The sequence below is a fragment of the Pelophylax lessonae genome (assembly GCF_965119305.1).
Source record: "Pelophylax lessonae genome assembly, chromosome: 2".
NCBI lineage: Eukaryota > Metazoa > Chordata > Amphibia > Anura > Ranidae > Pelophylax > Pelophylax lessonae.
In genome coordinates, this window is record NC_138769.1 from 169,811,524 (window position 1) to 169,828,352 (window position 16,829).

The 16,829-nt window shown below is 40.9% G+C and overlaps 1 protein-coding gene across 1 annotated transcript in view; it reads right to left on the reverse strand.

The window, feature by feature from the left end:
* SMS (spermine synthase) overlaps positions 1 to 16,829 on the reverse strand; it is a 324,565-nt gene that overhangs the window by 79,064 nt on the left and 228,672 nt on the right. The gene's annotated exons all lie outside the window — the stretch shown is intronic.

Consider the following 16,829-nt stretch of genomic DNA (forward strand, 5'->3'; position numbering starts at 1 on the left):
GAGGCTAATAAGTTCAATGAAGCGTGAATGCTTTTGTAGTTATTGTAGATAAAATCTGTTGTCAAACATTTTGTTTTACGACAAACTTGCACCCCAAGATAAAACTGACTAAGGCCTCTTTCACGCGGGTGTTCCGTATGTCCGTATATCACCCCATCCGTTTGCAGGTGATATACGGACATAATGCATGTCAATGGGATTGCGGATGTCAGCGGATGACCATCCGCTGACATCCGATTTGCGTCCTTTCAGTTCTGTTCCGTTTTTTGGAACGGAACAGAACCCTATTTTTTCTTCCGTTTAAAAAATGGAACGGACGCAAAATCGGATGTCAGCGGTGTCACCCGCTGACATCCGCACTCCCATAGACGGATGGGATGATATGCGGACATACGGACCGGATGACACAAAAGTGCCGCAGCGGACTAAATAAACTGAGCGGCCGTGTGAAAGAAGCCTTAAGTAGGCATCTCTTTACTACCGAATTTGTATCCATTTTAGCAAGGATCCTTGTAACAATATACATCCATGTTGCATCATACAAACAGTAATAATAATATAAACTTCAGCTAAATAGCTAAGCTTTTACTGGGGCTTTTACAGTATTTTAAAAGCCAAATTTATTTAATTAGATTTGGATAAAGTGGGGAATGGTTAAACCCATGTAAGTTTTTTTTTTTTTTTGCCCTGTGGACACCAGTCAGCATGGGCATCCTAACCGGTCTGCGGTTACGCAACCCCATATGCAACAAACTGCAATACCCTGAGTGTTCTGACATCTTTCTCTCTGAATCAGCATTACCTTTTCAGTGGTTTGGGCTACAGCAGCTCTTCTATTCGCTCCCCAGCTGCATCAATGAGCCTTGGCTGCCCATGACCCTGTACCTGGTTCACCAGTTTTCCTTCCTTGGACCATTTTTGTAGGTCCTGACCACTGCAGACCAAAACATCCCACAAGAACTGCAGTTTTAAAGATGCCCTGACCCAGTTGTCTAGCTATTACAATGTGTTGCTTGTCAAAGTTGCTCAAATCCTTACACTTGCCCATGTTTTTCTGCTTTCAAACACATGAACGTCAGGGACAGCGTGTTCACATTCTGCCTAATGTATCCCACTCACTTTTAGATGCCATTGTAATGAGATAGTCAATGTCACTAATTTTACCTGTCCATGGTCATCATGTTATGGGTGATCATTGTATATTTCCTTAGCTATATTCCCATGACTGCAAGGAACAGATTAGAACGTTGTCCTATGACCTACAATCTACTATATATTGCTCAATGAGAAAACTGCTCCAGCATAGCTTTCCTGAAAACCACGAAATACAAACACCACAAACTTGGCATGTTTTCAGCTGCCAGTAATGTGTCCCATTTCAACAGCATTTTATTTCTGGACAGCTTGTTTGTGTTGCACAGCTCAATATAGCCCCAGTGTTAAATGCTGAGAGATGATGGTAGCTTCCGTTTAGCAAATTTGCCAAAAAGCATTTTCTGTAGGTTTCTACTTCTCCCGGATGAGGCCCAAATGTTTATCCAGGTATTTTCTATAAAAAGCTACGGAAAGGAAGCATATCATTTACTAAAACACAGAAACTCAGCATTATCTATAGCTGCTGTCCTGGATTGTTTACTCTATGTTAAGGAGCTCGTTTAGGGATAAGTAAAATCATTCAGTGAACTGCTAATAATATTCAAAAAAGTTTCTCTCTATGGTTGAAGTTCATGTATAAGCTAAAATTGTATAAAAATTGTGGTCTGTGTTTCCATTGTGGAGATTCACCCTTTCTATCTGAATTGATGGACATTGTCACGGAGACAGAAAGCGATGGGAAATCCAAAATTTTAAGCCAGGGTTATGTCTATCTACGTCGACTTTAACGTCTGTTGAATGTTGACATGCATTTTCATAACTGTGTAATGTGTTTTTGGTTTAGCCAATGAGAATTGACTTCCTGCAGTGACTTTTGTTGTGGACTTTGAAATGATCTGCTTTCAGGGGCTAGACTGCATGAAAATGCATTAAGGTGCCCTATGAAGCATTATATATGCGGTTTCTTGTGCTTTCGTGGACTTCAAAGAACCAGAAAATGCATAAAGAGGACATATCTCATTTTTACAAGTGCACTGGAATATAGCTCACAGATGTGAAGGGATGCATTGGATTTGATGAAATGTATTACATATGCATTTCTGCTCATTCCAAAGCACATGTAAAAATGGTGAAGGTGTAACCAAGGCCTTACAGTTGTTACCAGAACAGGAGATGATGGGAAATTTTCCAATAGGGAATACCTGTTTAAGTGACAACTACAAGCGGGATTTCCCTCTCATTGTAGAGTTTTCGTGCCACTTTCTGCTGCATCTCCAGGACAGGAAGTGAATTTTCAGACTAAGAAAAAAATATATAAATAAATAAATGTTTTTCAAATGGTTCAATGTAACCATTTTAGTTTTAGAAGTCTTCCGTGCAGGGCTGAAGCCTCTTGTCGGCTGTTTTATGCTCTTTTTGCCAACTTGTAGTTGGACTTGGTTTCCATGTATTACAGGGGTGCACGTCTATCTTGTACTGCACCAATTATATTTAGTATGTAATAGTGTACAGGAAAAAAAAAATGAATTCTAGTACAGTTATAGTTTAATATAATTTATTCTGCAGCACACCTTTTTGGAGGACACATCATTTTAGCTGTGCTGTCTCATTCCAGCCCATACTTATATTACTACTCAATGTGAGGTTTGCAATTCCATAATGGGTCCATAGGTGCAGGACCCGGTCTGCCAGGCCTCAGTGCTCCCTGGTGTTTCCAGGTTGAGTGTAGCAGTTTTTGGATGCTCCTCTTTACAATTGGCTCTTCTATCCAGTACAACATACATTACCCTCTAAGGTTGGGCGCAAAGGCAGAAAGTTCTGAGACTCTGTTTTTAAACCAAACATAGAATGTTCTTTGAATGACTACAAGGTTACCTCTTATACCCTTGATGAAGGAGTCATATAGTCTCTGAAACGCGTTAGGTGGAGGATACCACCCTGTATCATCATCATTGTTTCAGTTGGTGTATTTTTTATGGTCCATATCATGTATATTTCATGTTTCTTGTCTTTTAATGATGATTCATAATAAATATTTATTTTTATCAATTTATCTGTCATGTGTTCACAGTGCCTATGACGTCCCACAGTTGGGGAACCTCTTTGTTTACAAAGCTTGTAGGAGGAGTTTTCATTCTCCTCTGACTGTCCTTTGAGGCTGGATGACCCCTGACACTCTGTCTGGACAGTGCTGATTGGCACTGTGCCGATCACATGCACCAAAAAAAAACTCTCTAGCAATATACATCAAACTGAGCATGTGCTGAATGCCCCAAGATGCTATACTATCAGGATATGGATTAGGGACAGTAAAAGAAAGGGAGGATTAGAGAAGACAGGATCAAAGAGCCTTTTTACACAATGCGCAGGAATAACCCCTTAGGTTCTACAGTGAGTATAACAAGCATGCTTTACTGCATATACAGACTGATTTTACTGTGGTGGATTTAGTAACTCTTTAACCCCTTGGCGTCAGCTCCCACTGCCCCTTTAAGAACTTTAAAAAGCCAAGAGGTGTGGTTAGGCTTTTGGTCATGTGACCACCGTAACAGCAAATCAAGCAACGATCGGGAGGTTTCCGCTAGCCGCCAGTCACTATGCTGGGAGTGCACACAACGTGATCTCTTGGCACAGCTCTATTGGCGCTATTGTATGCAAATATCCAACCACCGAGAGGCTGCACATTTATGTGCGCTCAGCGCCAAAGGGTTAAGAAAGCTGCCAAGAGTTTAAAAGCAGACTCTTAGGACTGGTTTACACTACATTACACGTCAACACACATGCATTGTGTGAACGTGTGCGGTTTTAAAGCATTGCGTTGCTTGCCTTTTATTTGTTCTTTTATTTCTAAGGTAAATCTATGTGCTGCAGCAATGTGCTGTAAAACGCATGCATGTATCATTTTATCGAAATGCACACCAATGCAGCACATTAGTGTGAACAAGCCCTACACAAATCAGGGCTTCTTGCCTTGTCTTTGCACTCTTAAAATATTGGGTTTAGTTCTACTTTAATTGTGGCATATTCCTAGAGCGTTGATATTTATATTTTTTCCAGCTGTAACTAGATTTATTCCTCTTTTAGATACTACTGGCAGTTGTTTACACAGTAAACTAAATGTACATAAACTGTAAAAACTATTAAAAATAGACAGAAGAGATCCTAAACAAATTAATGTAATGGCTGGATCATGTCTGCATTGTTTATGCTTGGTCTTTCAAACGGAAATATCAATATAATCTTCAAATATTCAGTAAGTGTAAATGTTTATCTGATAGAATATATAAATATTTCACAGATAAAGCTCAATTCATTTTAAAACAGATGGAATGTGGATGCACAAATCCATTGAAAGCAAACTGAAAAATTAACGAACAATAGTAATCAAAAAAGATTTAGTTCTCTCAAATTTGTACGCGATGGAGTGTAAAAAATGATTGTTAACCACCTCAAGACTGGACACTTTCATCCCCTTCCTGCCCAGACAATTTTTCAGGATTTTAGCGATATTACACCTCGAATGACAATAACTCAGTCACGCAAAAATGTACCTTAAAAAAATGTATCATTTTTTGAGACAGATAGAGCTTTTTTTTGGTGGTATTAATCACCAGTTTCTTTATTTTTGGCTAGATAAACAAAAAAATATCCAAAATTTTGAAGAAAAAAAACATGCTTTTTTCTGTTTTTGTTATTAAATTTTGCAAATAAATATACTTTCTTCACAAATTTAGAAGAAAATGTATTCAAAAATAACCCAAATATATGTAAATAATTCAGTCTGTGTGAGAGTTCTAGCGTCTACAAACTATCGTATCGTATTTCATTTTTTGAGGCCCTAAAATGCCAGAACTGTAAATACCCCCCAAATCACCCTTTTTTGGAAAGTAGACAGTCCAAGGTATTTCAGTAAGGCATTTTTTTTTTCTTTCACAAAAGTTGCAGTTATTTCTCACACACAACATAAACATACTCATAGTTACACATTCTGCTAAGCCTCCAGAGTATGGGGATACCACATGTGTGAGACTTTTCTTACAGCCTAGATGCATAGAAGGGCCCACAATCCAAGAAAAAACCTTTGGGCTTTTTAAGGAATATAGATTAAACATCTAATTTCCTGACTACCCATCACATTCATTCCATTTTGGAAAGCAAACGCCCCAATGTATTTTTTGAAAAGCATAGTGAGTTTTTAGAAAAAGAAAATGTTTTTTTTTTTTCTTAACCAAGTTGTCAACTAATAAGACATTTCTAACACACATCATAGGCATACCTAGATTTTCACTTAAACACACATTCTGCTACTCCTCCCGAGTATGGCAGTACCACATGCAGGAGATGTTTTCACAGCCTAGCCACACAGAGGGGCCCAAAATCCCAGGAGCACCTCCAGGCTACTAAGGGTATAAATTACACGTCTTGACTACCTATCACATTTTTGGAAGCCCTGGAGCACTGAAACAGTCGAAACACCCACAAAATGACCACATATTGGAAAGTAAACACCCTACGGTTTTTTCAAAGAGGCATGGTGAGTCTTTTGAAGAGTTCATTTTTTTGCCAAAAGTCTTTGGAAAATACAGAAAGAAAATTAAAATTATAATTTTTTTCACAAAATTGTTAATTTCATGAGATATTTCTTATACACATCATGGGCATACTTCGAATTATACCCCAAAACACATTCTACTACTCCTCCAGGGTATAGCAATAGTGTGTGAGACTTTTGTTAGTGTCTGGACTGATCATGTACCGGGCATTGTATTTTTTGCATCACACAAATCAACCAATTGTGTGAAAATCAATTTACTTCAAAGGTTACCTCTGTTAAAGTGAATATAGCTTAGTGTAGCGACCCCTAAAACAATATCAGTTCTTATAAGCCAAACAAGCCTAGACTACGGATACGTAGCTGCACCAGAAATGCCATTTTCACTGCCCATGAAGTACAGGAGGCTGAAGAAAGGAAGAAAAAAAGAGTTCTTATGGTTCCAGGAGTGAAGTTGTCCCCAGGGGATGGTTGGGACTGATGTCTGTCTCACAGGAACATAGTCAGCAGGATGTGCAGATGATCTTATGTGTATGGGTGGTTCCTGCGCTATCTGAGGTAGTGTATGTTTCCTTCTTATTGCTGCACCACGATACTGGTACCAGGAACCAGTTGATACAGAATTAAAACAATGTGGGTTTGTGGTGCGCTTCAGAAGTGAAATGTTAAAATATTAGATGATGTGATAGATATTTAAATTATTAAACTCAATAAAGTGCTATTTTTTTAAAATGACATATTCTTTTGGCTGGGGTATATTTCCACTTCAAATATAAACGTGATGACGTAAATAAATAAATGTATAAACAATCTGTGTTCCCTCTATACCGTGTTAAACATATTTAAAAGTGCTGAGTGCTTTCAATCTTCAAAAAATATTAAAGACAACCAATAAATACGTATTCCAATTGAACAATGTGCAAATAGTTGCTCCAAAAAATATAAAGTGCTTTGTGCTTTCACTCTTAAATCAATATAAATTAAATTAATAAGGTGCAGTGTTCATTAGTGTCCATTAAATATCATCCACAATATGGTGTAATTCAACTCAATCTCTTCAACTTTAAAAACCAAAACGTGCTTCTGTGCAGATAAAAGTGCTGTGACTTGCTGCCTCCACCAGGTGTCACATCTAGGTGCTCTAAACTCTCACCTTGATAAGGTGTAAAATACGCCTGTGTATATAGGTTAGCCTTCGGGGTGATAATTAGGGGCTTTCACTCTTTCCAATATCCTATTCCTGCTTCCGGGTAATCCTGTTCTGTCCGTTATAAGGTGCTTATACTTTGTGGGGTCTTCACCTCCTATCTCGACCTCAGGCTCTGACGCTGATTTTAACAGTTTTATGCGCTGTAGCTACCTGCTAATTGTAAGTGCAATTGATCATTTTATGAATAAACCGATTTTAAATACTGCACCATGATGGCCTTTTATGTTTATCGAGCCTGAGGTCGAGATAGGAGGTGAAGACCCCACAAAGTATAAGCACCTTATAACGGACAGAACAGGATTACCCGGAAGCAGGAATAGGATATTGGAAAGAGTGAAAGCCCCTAATTATCACCCCGAAGGCTAACCTATATACACAGGCGTATTTTACACCTTATCAAGGTGAGAGTTTAGAGCACCTAGATGTGACACCTGGTGGAGGCAGCAAGTCACAGCACTTTTATCTGCACAGAAGCACGTTTTGGTTTTTAAAGTTGAAGAGATTGAGTTGAATTACACCATATTGTGGATGATATTTAATGGACACTAATGAACACTGCACCTTATTAATTTAATTTATATTGATTTAAGAGTGAAAGCACAAAGCACTTTATATTTTTTGGAGCAACTATTTGCACATTGTTCAATTGGAATACGTATTTATTGGTTGTCTTTAATATTTTTTGAAGATTGAAAGCACTCAGCACTTTTAAATATGTTTAACACGGTATAGAGGGAACACAGATTGTTTATACATTTATTTATTTACGTCATCACGTTTATATTTGAAGTGGAAATATACCCCAGCCAAAAGAATATGTCATTTTAAAAAGATAGCACTTTATTGAGTTTAATAATTTAAATATCTATCACATCATCTAATATTTTAACATTTCACTTCTGAAGCGCGCCACAAACCCACATTGTTTTAAAGGATGTGCAGATGGTTTAGTTCCGGACAAAGGCAGAGACATGGTCAGCAAACAGGCAAAGGATTGGTCCAGGCAGCAGGCAGAAGTATGGTTAATAAACAGGCCTGGGTTATTACAGGCTGCAGACAGAGGCAACACTGCACTGGTATGGTGGTAATCAGGAACACTTGCTTTTTGCACTGGTCTGGTGACAGTGGGACATGTGTAGCAGTGATTAGAAACACTCTTGCTGGCTTACACAGGGCTGGTGACACTGGGGCTGGTGTGGCAACAAAGACACTGTTGCTGGCTTACACTAGCGTGGCAGTGATTTGGGGCAATATGACTGATGTGGCGGTAATCAGGGACTCTGAAACTGGTCTGGCGGTGATCAGGGACACTGTAACTGGTGTGGCAGTGAATAGGGCTCTGTAACTGGTGTGGCAGTGACTAGGGACACTGTAGCTCGTGTGGCAGTGACTAGGGATACTGAGTGGATGGTTGTGATTAGAGATGCTGAATGGTGCAGCGATGATTAGTGGGGCTGACTGGCAGCACTAGTTTGGTGACACTGCACTGCTATGGCGGTGATCAGAGACTATGGCTGGCGGCACTGACATACATTGATATCAGAGCAGCCAACAATTGCACATGATCACCGCCAGAGCAGTATGATCTCACAATAGCGACAATGCACCTACTCTAGTCAGTATGTAGTATCTATTATGTAAAATAATATATATATATATATATATATATTTTTTTTTTATTATGTATACAGTATCTCACAAAAGTGAGTACACCCCTCACATTTTTTTAAAAATATTTTATTATATCTTTTCATGTGACAACACTGAAGAAATGACACTTTGTAACAATTTAAAGTAGTGAGTGTACAGCTTGTATAACAGTGTAAATGTGCTGTCTCCTCAAAATAACTCAACAGTCCGGACTAGGACGCCAATAAAGTTCATGTGCATGTAAAGGCAGGTGTCCCAATACTTTTGGTAATATAGTGTATATTTTTATATTTTTTTTCTTTACACATACTTTCACCAGAGTAGTGCAGAGTCACCATAGTTATTCAATACTGCTCTGGGAGGTGATCAGGATTTTTTGCTTATTACACTGATGTTCACTATATAAGCAATCTGTCGTTAAGGTGGAAAAAAAGATTTTGATTCGCTTGTCATTTCTTTTACATGGTAAAAGTAGGAATTCTTCTTCCTTCATATTCTTATGTAAGATGGGTGCATCCTGTGCAACATAATTGAAAAGAGTATAGAGATACACAGTGAGTTCCTGTCGTCCACATAAAGGTACAAGCAAAGATATTGAGTGCCTGCTGAGTACAAAGCTTGTTTCCTGAAATGAGATAAAAGCAGGCTTTTCCTCCTCTCTCCTGATTTAAAAGTATAAAATCCCTCAAATCAGCTGATGTGGATAAATGCATGAATTCTATTTGCATGTGTTCTTCCACATGGGGATATTTCCAGCAAAAGCTGCGGCCGTCACACAGTGTACTATAATCCCAGACTCTTGCAACAGGAAATAAGAGATTTGTTGCCATAAAAATGACAGCCATAAATTTCTCAAAGGCTAGCAAGAATGGAGATAGAGCAATGTCCTATCTCCCTAAGAGAAACAGAGGCAGCCATAGCTGACAGTTAATTCTACAAATGCTGGTTATTAGGCTGCAGTGTGCTGTCATGCTTCAATCCTTTGAGTCACTAACGTAGAGTTATGCCCCGTACACACGTGCAGATTATCTGCAGACTTTTGTCTGCAGACTTACCAAAAACCATATAATATGAGGTCAAACCTAAACACTTTCAATTTGTATGCAATCCGGCAGGCCCTTGCACTACATAGAAAAGGTAAGTCTGCAGACAAAAGTCTGCAGATAATCTGCACGTGTGTACGGGGCATTAGGCATCGTGCACACAGGATGTTTTGCAAACTCTCCTAGAAGCCTTTCCTCCTAGCAGCAGTATTTTGGCAGAAAAAAATCCAGAGGCTTGTAAAAGTGTCTAAGGGCTCATCTACACAGGGTGACTGAAAACCTTTTCTGAACGGTAGAAACTTAACCGATGGTGGAAAAACTTTTTTTTTTTTTTTTTACAGCTTTTACAGTTTAGCAGTGGTTATGAGCATTTGAGGTTAGAAGTGTTTTTTAATCACTTAAGCCCCGGAAGATTTTACCCCCATTCCGACCAGGGGGTATTATGTGATTCGGCACTGCGTGACTTTAACGGACAATTGCGCGGTCGTGCGACGCTGTACCTAAACAAATTTGGCGTCCTTTTTTTCCCACAAACAGAGCTTTCTTTTGGTGGTATTTGATCACCTGTGCGATTTTTTGATCACGCGCTATAAACAAAAAAAGAGCGTCAATTTTGCAAAAATAGCAATATTTTTCACATTTTTTTATATGAAATTTCCCCCCCAAAAAATGTAAAAATCAAAATTTTTTAACATTTTCGGCCAATTTGTTTTATGCTACCTATGTTTGGTAAAAAAAATCGCAAAAAGCGTATTTTGATTGGTTTGCGCAAAAGTTATCGCGTTTACTAACAAAGGGAAAGATTTTTGTCATTTTTGTTGTTTTTTTTTTTAACGCGTAATGGCGGCGATCTGCGATTTTTTTTGCGGTACTGCGACATTGGGGCGGACAGATCGGACCCTTGACTGACATTTTTGACACTTTTGGGGTTACCAGTGACATTTCTACAGTAATCAGTGCTATACATATGCACTGTTACTGTAAAAATACACTGGTAGTGAAGGGGTTAACTTTATTTGAGAGGGATGGGCTGTGTGTGTCCCTAGGGGCGTGATTCTTACTGTCATTGGCTGTGGCTTGAGCTGTAGGGACACTGATCAATGGTTCTACATTGTAGAACCGTGTGATCAGTGTTTTTACACCGAGGAGAATGACAGGTGGCTTGTTTACACAAGCCGCCTGACTTTCTCCCTCTGCCCCGACGATCGCTGAGTGACCAGCGGACATCGGGTCCGCCGGTCACACGCGCGGGGGGTTCTGTGACCGCGCGGGAGCGCGCCTCCGCGGGCGCGCGCTCGCTCCCCAGAGCCTCACAGGCTAGCGACGTAGACCTACAGTAAATATACTGTGAGCAGTCGGCAAGCGGTTAAAAAAGCTTATAAAATGCAAACACGCATAAACACGGTTTACAGTGGTTTCAAGCATTTGAAAGAACTGTAAACTACAATCCTGAGCGTGATTTTTCGGCTTTCAAAAAAATGCCTGTAACATAGGGTGACCAGACATCTCCGATTTCCAGGGACATTCCCCGGACTGAGGACACTGTCTCCAGACAAAGTCTGTCCCCGGTTTTGTCCACGGATTCAGGGCCGGATTAACGTAGATGTGGCATCCCATGCCTGCTGGGAAAAAGCCTGGTGGCTCAGATGCAGACGCCCCCTGCTGAACTCATTGCCGCTCCTGCTGCTGTTCAGTGGAGGAGAGGCAGAGCCAACAATTGACTGTGTGGAGGGCCAAGACCAGGGGGTGAGCTGATGGGAGGGGGGGGTCTGTTTGTACACATGTGAGGGCAGTGGGGGGAGCCGGGGTCAGAGCTGATGCAGCAGCATGGGGAGATGGAAAGTTTACCTGTTGTGGGGGAAGGGCTAAGAGGTGGCTGCAGAGGCTGGGAACTTAGGTCTTAGGAAATAAATAAAATATCAGTTTTGGCTGGATTTACTCTTTAAGTATTTGGCTTGCTACAGGGGAAAGGACTATTATATATGTATGTACTGACCTTCTGTTAGAAACGTGTGGACCTAACTCTGCTTTAATGCTTCTCCCTATGTTATAATTCTTAATATTTGTAAAAAATTAATATAGTTAAAAATGGGTACACAATAGGGTGACCACATGTCTCGGATTGCTCAGGAAAGTCCCGCATTTTGCAGGTCTGTCCCGGGTTCTGGGCACATTCATACCAAGGCAACAAAGGAGACAGCGCTGGCGGAGAAGAAATGGAAGGTCCAGCGAGCAGTAACAATGGCAACAATACCAGCAGACAAGAAAGGAGTAGCAGTGTGGGAACTGAGGCCCAGACCGTGGAGGAGGTGGAGAGGGGGGAGAAGGCAGCCGCTCCAGCCATTCCAGTAGCGGCTCCAGCTGAGGAGAACCTGACCCCCTCACCTTCTGCAGCCTCCTTTTTCTTTGCTTCATTCCCGAGCGGAGCCATAAATCTGCTGGATACGTACACCGTATGTACCCAGAGCCTGCAGAACTGAGCCCACTCCTTCTATTGCCGCAGTCTACCATAGCTTAGTATAGGCTCAGGCAGCTGAGTATACAGCTTCCTAGGGGGGAGCAACAGGGACATCCAGCAAGGTGAGTGAAAGTCTGGGCCGAGCGCTGTGTAAGGGTAATATCAGTGTGCAGAGGTAGAATGTTGCCAAGATTGCCAGGTAACATTCAAAATTAACATTTAAAAAAAGGAAAAAAAAAAGTTCTGAAACCTGGAAACCTGACAAACAGAGAGAGAGAGAGATAAGATGGGTAAAGGGGAAAACTTTAGCAATAAATAAATATGGTGTTGTAACGGACCCCCAATAATTCGACCAAGAATTTCCATCTTAGGTCTCCCCGAATCCCACGTGATGCAGTGACTATGGCCCCCAATTCCCCGTGTAACGGACCCCCAATACTTCGACCAAGCATTTCCGTCTTAGTTCTCCCGAATCCCAAGTGATGCAGTGACTATGACCCCCAATTCCCTCCAAACATCAGCCTAAGCTCGATGAAGGGTAAAACAGAGACTCTTTATTCAACAACTCACTTCCAGTATATACAGTCTTAGGTGCTTGATTACATCATATGCAAATGTATTGTATACAGAACATAATTAACATACCTGGCCATCTGGACAGAAACAATAGGTGAATGACACTGCAGGCTCAGACAGGATTAGCATCATCATAATTGACTCAACAAACAACAAACCCAAAACATAGCCGAATACGCATTCCTAAAAGTGTGAACACACACCACCTCTAAATAGATGAAAGCAGAAGACATAGGCTCGTAGACTGCCCATCTCAATTTTCAACACACCTTATTATAGGTGTCAATACACATCCCCACAGTAAACAATAGCTGAGTCTTATGTCGTTAGCATCTGTTTACTCTCATTTTGTGAAGTCCTTTGTTGTAATAGGCAGCTTAGGCCCAGTCTGTGTCTCTTGGGGTGACATGGACTTGAATTCAAAGTAACAGTACTCCAAGGGTCCCCCAGCATACACCCCCACACAGGGCCGCGCTCCCCTACAAGCCAGGGCCCATAGTGCATGGGCAGGAGGCTGGCCTCCACACCCCTCCAGTAGCCTGTGGCGAATGTCCCAGCAAATGAGCGTTCGACACAGGTGTCTTTATTTAATTTTGATTGCACAGTTTGGTGGGAAAAATGCTGGTCCACAGTTCTACTTTGTAATAGGTCAAAGGAGAAGTGCTGGGCCCTTGGGTAGAGGGTTTGTAAGGGTGTCCTATTATTTTTTCATAGATTTAGTTTGTAGGTTTCTTTGGCAGATCCCTAAATATACAGAATACTTACAGGTGGGGTCCTTGTGGAACTCTTTAAAGATCCTACTCCTACCTTCCTACTGTCACCACAGTCACTTTTTCCTAAATGGTCACTTGTAAATAAAGTATTTATGTACTTACCTTTCTGGCAGGTCGTGTATTGAAAAGCCGCTGTATCTCTGCACACTCTATGGGTGGCGTGTGTAGCAGTGGGAGCAAGTATTCAACTCAAGTGTTGCAGTGCTTGGGGAGCAGAGATGTGGCATCTTTTTCTAAATCGGCTACCAGAAAGGTGACCTACTGTAGATAGCCCAGTAATGATGGGTTCACTCTAAACATTGTCATTGAAGGCAACAGGGTCTGCTCAAAGCCCCACCCCAACAACCCCAACAACTTTTTCCTTATCCTTTCAGCTTACCCCAACCATTCTTTCTCCAGTCGCGGCTGCCAAAAAATTTCTTGTACTCCCGCTATGAGGGAACATTTTCTCCCATGATGCAGTGCTCAGGCATGGTGGTCAATCAGCAGAAAACTGTCAAATGAATGAGGACGTGAAATCATCTCTCCCTGTAAGCTTTGTTAACTGCCAACACCTGGTATTTTCTGGAGACGGTTATGGGAAAGGCGCAAAAGGGAAGCTCTCTAGGTGAGTCCATAAAAAAAAGGGTAAAATTACAAGGTCTCTAACTTTCGGTGCGATTTATCACACACAAGTTAAAATGGGCATGTTAATAAAGATGCACTTAAAAACATACATATTTTCTGAAAGCAGAGGGGCTATTGGAAAAAAATTATGGTAGCTGAACTTTTTATTTTTTTGTTTATCAGATCTAAATTTTCAGTAGAAAATACTTTACAATTCATTTTAGGATACACAAGCACAATCAAATCTCAACCTTTTCCGTAAAATACAGAAGATGAGATTAAGTTAGGTAAATAGATACCAAATATGTCAAGAAAAAATTGCCTGTGCCCAAGAAAGGGCAGTAACACAACACCCAACATTGTACATAGTTGAAACTTCAAAAACCTTTAGGCCCCGTTCACACTGGGGCGACGCTACTTTGCCGGGCGACCTCATAGGTCGCGGCGCGCTGCTCGCCCCGCGACCTCGGAGCGGCCGGCACGGACTTCATAACACTGAAGTCTATGCAGGTCGCTCCGGGTCGCCCCAAAGAAGCTCCGGACCCTTTTTCTAAGTCGGAGCGACTTGTGTCGCTCCTATTAGAACGGGTCCGCAGCTTCTCTATGGAAGGCAACCTACGGCGACCTGTCACCAAGAGAAAAATGGTGAAGAGGAGAGACCACTAGCCGCCAATGCCGTTCCTTCAGAGCCCTGTGTCATGAACAGCGGCTCCCGTGCGCATGTGCGGGAGTGACGTCATTGTGGTTCCAGCCAGTCAGATGGCCAGAGAACATGAACCCAGAAGGAAGAAGGGTGAACATGTCGGTCATGTCAGAGGTGAGCGGGCGCCACTGCGGGGGCTTTGTTCTAAGGTAAGTATTTTATAATGAGCTAGTATGCAATGCATACTAGCTTATTATGCCTTTGTCTTTCAGGTTATTTTTTTTATTTTCTTTTTTTGGTGGTTTACAACCTCTTTAACAGAACTGAATGAGCAAGGTGACAAGGTCTCTAACTTTTATATCCCCAGCTATATACTAAATAGTGTAATATCACGATGTGTGTCCTTTCCAACATTCATGCCGACAACTGCTTGTAGCTTTTCAACAACCAGTTTTGCATTACTCTGCACTTTCCGAGCAATAGCTAGAATGTATCTGCTTGTGTTAGAGCAACTCTGCCTTTCTCAAAGTGGCAGTAAATCCATGATGCCTTCTCAGCTGCAGTCACATACAAAATTGCTAAAGCAATTAAAATGACTTATTTTATGATGCAATTGATTAAACACCGGTGTCTGCTATAGTACAGCTATTAAAGGAGAAACCTCTCCAGAGATTGTATTGTTTCCTGGCTGCCATTATGTAATAAATTTTGCTAAACTGAATTACGGTTGTGATCTATAATGCTGGTTACAAGCTCCCCTAGACTGCTGGAGTCACTACCTGGCCACAGTCAAGAAATGTCAGTAATTGTGTTGGTTTAGTAATATTGCTGCAATCAAGAACAAAAAAAAAACACCACAATGTGAAATGGTTTGATGATACATAATGTTCCTGCTGCCCTTGTTTGTGATATTCTAAAGCTTTAATGATTTAAATTATTTTAAGCTTTAACTGTTTGTGGCTAACTGTCTACAACAAAAGGTGCATCGTTGTGGATCAGGACCCAAAAAGGTGCCTGAAAAGTAAGTCATTTGGGATGCCAAATTATGACATTTGTCTGTTGATATTTTTGTAAAACATTTATTTTGGGCTGCCAGAACAGTGAAAATCTGACTTTTAAAGCCCCAGCGGCTACTGGAAAAATGTAGTTGCTCCATACATGGAGCAAAAATTACGGATAACTAACCATTGTACAATTCCACAAAATTACTGCCAATTACAAAATCTCAAATGTTATTAGAAGTCATTAGTGCCTTAGTATACCTTCTACAAACTCCTTATTGCATTTTTGGGCACATCCATCATTGCTTGCATGCATAATCTTGAATCTGTAGAAACATTGCCTATGATTTCCTAGGAATAAAAGGCTCAGACTCAGGCATGCACATTGATTACATTAGATATATTTGATGTCGCACTGCTAAAACGTGGTGGGCAGAGAAGGTAGTACATCGCTGGGGGTGCAGAGTGAGTTTTGTAAAAAGGTTCTTCCCTGTCAAGGTGGTACATGTCATCGCTGGAGGAGTAGGCAGGGCTGCGATGAGGTGCTACCCTGTCAAGGCTATATTTGGCAAAAAAGGAGAAGAAATCACAGCTGAGGCTCTGTTAAAGCAGGCCTTAACCCTCTTCTGCAACTTCCCTCCACTCCACCCCTCCCTTCCATCCTCTTTTGGTATTGGGCTGTTTTTTTTGTTAACCACTTAAGCCCCAGAAGATTTTACCTCCTTCCTGACCAGGGCCTATTTTGCGATTCGGCACTGCGTGATTTTAACGGACAATTGCGCGGTCGTGCGACGCTGTACCCAAACAAATTTGACGTCCTTTTTTTCCCACAAACAGAGCTTTCTTTTGGTGGTATTTGATCACCTGTGCGATTTTTTGATCATGCGCTATAAACAAAAAAAGAGCGACAATTTTGCAAAAATAACAATATTTTTCACATTTTTTTATATGAAATTCCCCAAAAAAAATGTAAAAATCAAAATTTGTTAACATTTTCGGCCAATTTGTTTTATGCTACATATGTATGGTAAAAAAAAAAAAAAAAATCGCAAAAAGCGTATTTTGATTGGTTTGCGCTTACTAACAAAGGGAAAGATTTTTGTCATTTTTGTTGTTTTTTTTTAACGCGTAATGGCGGCGATCTGCCATTTTTTTTTGCGGTACTGCGACATTGCGGCAGACAGATCGGACCCTTGACTGACATTTTTGACACTTTTGGGGT